The sequence below is a fragment of the Bos grunniens genome, chromosome 6 (genome assembly GCF_055505025.1).
Source record: "Bos grunniens cultivar Pamir isolate PY7600 chromosome 6, Bosgru_T2T1.0, whole genome shotgun sequence".
In the NCBI taxonomy this organism is placed as follows: domain Eukaryota; kingdom Metazoa; phylum Chordata; class Mammalia; order Artiodactyla; family Bovidae; genus Bos; species Bos grunniens.
The window spans coordinates 50,375,703-50,381,702 of NC_141170.1; the positions used below are offsets into that span (position 1 = coordinate 50,375,703).

At 42.5% G+C, this 6,000-nt stretch overlaps 1 long non-coding RNA gene across 1 annotated transcript; it reads left to right on the forward strand.

Moving 5' to 3' along the window:
• Window positions 1–11: 11 nt before the first annotated feature.
• Window positions 12–5,409, forward strand: LOC147370691 (uncharacterized). Its single transcript, XR_015166155.1, has 3 exons — window positions 12–899; window positions 4,126–4,212; window positions 5,091–5,409. It is a non-coding gene; the product is annotated as an uncharacterized LOC147370691 (long non-coding RNA).
• The last annotated feature ends 591 nt before the right edge of the window (window positions 5,410–6,000 follow it).

The window sequence follows — 6,000 nt, forward strand, 5'->3', positions numbered from 1 at the left end:
TTTCTCCAAAGCAGAATAAATGTTAAAATGCCTGACGTGAATGGAGGGTGATTCAGAACATCTGACCTTCAACGCAGGAAGTTCCTGTTTGCCTCCGTGGCATGATTCTGGGGAGGAAATGCTGGCGAGGTAAAGTTCATGGTGATATAACCAAGAGGTTTTGGAGTTGCTCATGCCCTACAAGCGAAGACTATTCCCATCTTGAAAGTGAGTGTCCTGTGCCCAGATTGGAGGTATGCAAAGAGCCTCCAATGTTTCTATTATTCATCTGCTTACACACACACACACAGAGTGATTGATTCAATGTCTATTACCATGTGCCAGCAACAAAGTAAAATTTCACTGAGGACAAATCTTTCCAATCTTCCTTATTTGTGGAGGCAGGTAGGGAGAGCAATGACACCAGACCACACTTTGACCAGCTGCAAAAATGGACACCAAGTATGAAGAGAGCAGAACTGAACCAGCAGAGCAGGCTGTGTGCCCCGAGCAGGCTGGAGAGACTGTCCTGGGAGTTCACAACAGCAGGACTGGACACTTCCACAGTGAAGAGCCCTTGGTGAGATCCCTTTGATTTATTAAGTACAGACTTCACAGGCAAAGGCAATCAAAGCAACAGTCTCATGCTAAGCAGAACGGGGCTTAGCTAAGTGCCCCATAAGAAGCTCGCCTGCGCTCTCGGCCCCATGCTCCCAGAATGGGCCCATTCAGCCTCACTGGCAGTGGAGTCAGATTGCCCATCATTTCTTCGGAGAACTGCTGGTTCCTTCTCGTGCCTCCCATGCTGCCTCCAACCTAACTTACTTCCAGCTGTGCTCCCAGGCCCGCTGAGTCCGTCAGTCCTGAGGAACCATCCCCGCCCTCCTCTCCGGCCTTTGTGAGAAGACAGTCACCCCTTGGTAAGTGAATGCTCCTGGTGGTCAAGAGAGCAGTCTCTGCACTGTGAGTTGTGTGACTCCATACGGATACAAATTGTGGATTGAAAATAATCAGCTGTGTGAACTTGGACAAATTATTTAACCTCTCAGGGCCTTGGGTTCTGCATCTAAAATGGAGGGAAAATAATGTTATCTACCTCCTAGATAGATAATACCTAGGATTATCTATGTTGTGAGGATTAAAAGACATAATACTCTTACAATGCTCAGAGGTGTTTCTGGCACTTTACTCACATTCAGTATTAACCTTTATCATCATTTTTAAGTTATTATCATTATTACAGAATTGGAAAGGCTCTTGAACATTTATCATAATTTAAAAGCTACTATTACTATTTTAGAGCTACATGGATGGACCTAGGGATCATCATACTAAGTGAAGTAAGTCAGGTAGAGAAAGACAAATATCACATGAGATCGCTTGTATGTGGAATCTAGAAAAATACCCAATACAGACGAACTTATTTAGAAAACAGAAATAGACTCACAGACAGAAAACAAACTTATGGTTATTAAAGAGGAAAGCAGAGGGAGGGGTAAATTAGGAGTTTGGAATTAAAATATACACACTACTACATATAAAATAGAAGGTCAACAAGGACCTACTGTACAGCACAGGGAACTATACTCAACATCTTATAATAACTATAATGGAAAAGAATCTAAAAGAAATTACATATATATATATATATCTGAATTGTTTTGCTGTACACCCGAAACTAACATAACATCATAAACCAACTACATTTCAATAAAAATTGAAACCAATAAAATGAAAAATTAAAGTTACTATTACTAGTACAGAATTAGGAAGGCATGAATTTCATACTCTTTTGGCCATGGATAGTGTTTGTTGCTCTCAACATTTAGTGACTATACAGAAACTCTTCTATCCTCTTCTTCTAGCCCATCTTCCCCCTGACCATTCATCAGATGATGAGTGAGTGGAAATCAGCAATGAAGTCTTTGCTCTGGATCTAAACTTAAATTAATTTCCACTTTAGTTTCCTTGCCAAATCCTGTGGCTGGAGGGACCAGTGAATGCTGAAAGATTTAGAGCTGTAATTAGGGGAGGGAGTGTGATTGGGAGCCTGTAGCAGGGAAAAAACGATGGGGAGAGGGGTCTGACCCTGAGTTCCCTGTGTCCCCCTCTTGAAGTCTCCTTTGTGCCCAGAGCGGTTGATTCAGATGAACTCCTGAGTGTGGTGGTTGTAGTTGCCTTTTGGAGTTGTTAGGATTGAAATATTATTTCAACAATGGCTGTGACATCTACTCCCAAGTTTTGCCAATGACACAAACCACCAAATCTTCCACCTTTGGTTTTGTGGGGAATTTTGCTAAATACTTTTCCTGTGCCCTCATGTCTGGACATACCTCTGCTTCAAGTTGAGAAAATGATCTCTACTATGATTAAGAGACCCCAAAGCATTATATTACAATTTGATCAGGGTATCGCATATTATTCCACAAGCCAGAAAGCAACCTATAGGCCAGAGTGGCCTTTTAGGACTGTTTCATTCCAGACAACCCAAAGGGAATTTGGTTGGGAAATAGGGTAGCAGGCCCAAACAGATTTTTTAAAGCTCACCAGAATCTTTCATGCATTGAAGAAGGAAACGGCAACCCACTCCAGTGTTCTTGCCTGGAGAATCCCAGGGATGGGAGGCCTGGTGGGCTGCCGTCTATGGGGTCGCACAGAGTCGGACACGACTGAAGCGACACAGCAGCAGCAGCAGAATCTGCAAATCGCTAAGTAGTGCATAAAGCTCATACTAAAGGCATTCTGATTTCCCAGGTGCTGCTAGTGGTAAAGAACCTACTTGCTGAAGCAGGAGACATAAGAGACATGGGTTCGATCCCTGGGTTGGGACGATCCCCTGGAGGAGGGCATGGCAACCCACTCCAGTCCATTCTTGCCTGGAGAATCCCCATGGACAGAGGAGCCTGGAGGGCTACAGTCCATGGGGTTGCAAAGAGTTGGACACGACTGAAGCGACTTAGCACACATGCATGCAAAGGCTTTCAGCATAATTCAAAATACAAAACATTTTAAAATGTGCATGGTAGATTCTAATAAAATCTGGCACACTTATTATGAGTATTTCCCATGAAGGGGAGTTCTCCTTCAGATTCTGGCTCCACTATTTATCATCTGTGTGACCTTGAATCAATTTGCTGACCTTGCTATGCCAGTTCCCTCATCTATCAAACGGGAATGTTAGTAGCCACCTCCTAGGGTTAAGTAAAGGAGGTAATAGTTGCAAAGCCCTTCAGGCAGCTGTTGGCTCAAAAAACCCCTCAGTTGATCTGAGTTATAAACATAATTTTACTTTCCAAGTGTCTCATCAACCACCTGTGTAAAATCACAAACACATCTACCTTTAAATGCTTACAAATAATGTATTTAAAAAAATCTTTTCATTAATATCTAACCTAGATAGCATATTCAAAAGCAGAGACATTACTTTGCCAACAAAGGTCCGTCTAGTCAAGGCTATGGTTTTTCCTGTGGTCATGTATGGATGTGAGAGTTGGACTGTGAAGAAGGCTGAGTGCCAAAGAATTGATGCTTTTGAACTGTGGTGTTGGAGAAGACTCTTGAGAGTCCCTTGGACTGCAAGGAGATCCAATCAGTCCATTCTGAAGGAGATCAGCCCTGGGATTTCTTTGGAAGGAATGATGCTAAAGCTGAAACTCCAGTACTTTGGCCACGTCATGCGAAGAGTTGACTCATTGGAAAAGACTCTGATGCTGGGAGGGATTGGGGGCAGGAGGAGAAGGGGACGACAGAGGATAAGATGGCTGGATGGCATCATTGACTCGATGGACATGAGTCTGAGTGAACTCTGGGAGTTGGTGATGGACAGGGAGGCCTGGCGTGCTGGGATTCATGGGGTCGCAAAGAGTCGGACACGACTGAGCGACTGATCTGATCTGATCTGATCTGAATGGGAACAAATTACCACAGTAGTTTTATGTTTTGAATATATACAGACATACCATAAAGAAAGAATGTTTTAAAGTATCAGTTCAGTTCAGTGGCTCAGTCATGTCTGATTCTGCAACCCCATAGACTGCAGCATGCCAGGCTTCTCTGTCCATCACCAACTTTTAAAGTATAGGTTTGGTAAAATACTTTATCAAAGTAACAATATCATAAGATTTTTCTCTTCTTTCCCTTGATAAGGAAGAAGAGGAAATTGACTTTCAGCTATGCTTCAATCTAGAAAGTTCTAGAAGGCTGCTGTCTATGGTCCATTGAATGTTCTACCAAGTAAGCACCAAAGGTTATCTAGTACTCCTCAGATGTGGGCATGAATGGCCAGGGCTGCCAGCCTGTGTCAGGGCTTGGTTGGCATTTCCATCCTTTCCCCAACAACCAGAGATCTTTATGTGAAACTACACGTCCCTCCTCTTCTCAATTTATTCTCTGGCCCATGAGAGAGAATTCTCTGGCCCATGATTTTTTAAAAAATATTTATTTGGCTGCAGTGGGTCTTAGTTGCAGCCTGTAGTATCTTTAGTTGAGGCATGCAACCTCTTAGTAGCTACATGTGGAATCTAGTTCCTTGACCAGGGATCAAACCCAGGTCCCCTATATCGGGAGTGTTGAGTCTTAGCCACTGGACCACAGGGGAAGTCCCATAGCCCACGGTTTTAATCACCTTCTCTAGAACACTCATATATTTATTGCTTGAGCCCAGGCTTTCCAAGCTCTGAACTGTCTCTAACTTAATAAGTTCTTGAGGGTGCCCAAGAAACTGCGAAATCAATGTAACTAAAACTGAACTCATCATCTTCCTTCTCAAACTTGATCCTCTTCCAAGTACCACTATTTCACTGGATGGTACCACCATCCCCATCATTATCCCATGATTCAACCATGACCTTCAGCTCAACCCTGACACCTCCTCCACCCTCACCTTTTTTACCCCACTTTTCACCAAACCTTACATTTCCATGGACGCATCTACTTCTGCATGTATCTACTCCAATCTCCACTACCTGCACTTAAGTTCACACTACCTATATTGCTTATCTGAACCACTGCCTTTTAGCTGGGTTTCCCAAATTCACTCTAGGTGAGTAACCTTTTCAAATCTAAGTCACCTCCCTTCTTAAAATACTGAAATGATTTTTCGTTATTTTCAGGATAAAGACAACTTCTTGACTTCGTAATTCAGCCTGCAAGATCCTCCATGGTCTGGCCTCCACCCTTCCCTTCCTCTTTCATCTTGCAATCCTATTTCATTTGGTCTCTCCTCCTCTGCCTCCAGGTCATCTTTCTGTCCTTTATCTTTTTTCATATTCCCTCTTGCCACAGGGACTTTGTGCCTATTACCTTGAATAATCTCCCATCATTTCTCAGCCTAATTCCCACTTTCCTTCTCAAGTATCTCTTCTGCAAGGAAGTATTTCTTGACTTCCCTGATGAATCAACTAATTCTAATAAAGGATATGAGAACACTGAGTACTTCTGACAGCACTTTATTAATACTTTCATCCAAAGAATATTTACTGAGAATCTACAACGTGTGAAGTTCTATTTTAGGTACTAGAGCTGAGTTACTGAACAGGACAGACGACATCTCCCTTATGGAGCTGCCTTTCGAGGATGGGAAACAGACAATAAACAAACAAATAAATATAAACATCACAGAATAAGTACTTTCAAAACAGATAAAGCAGGGAAGTAGAACAGAGAGAGACAGAGGGTGTCAGATTTGCAGTTTTCCATTTGTTTATGTGGTTACTTGTTTAATACTTATATTCTTCACTTGACTGTAAGCTCTAAGAGAGCTGGGTTTTCTCTGCAGCATTTAGCACATATATGAGATAGTGCTTATCTAGTAATTGGAGAAGGAATTGGCAACCCACTCTAGTATTCTTGCCTGGAAAATCCCATGGACAGAAGAGCCTGGTAGGCTATAGTCCATGGGGTCGCAAAGAGTCAGACATGACTGAGCGACTTCACTATCTAGTAAAAGACATCCAGTAAAAATAATTGAATCACTTTCCTTCTAACTAACAGCAGTTGTACAGAATGGAATGCGACACTGTT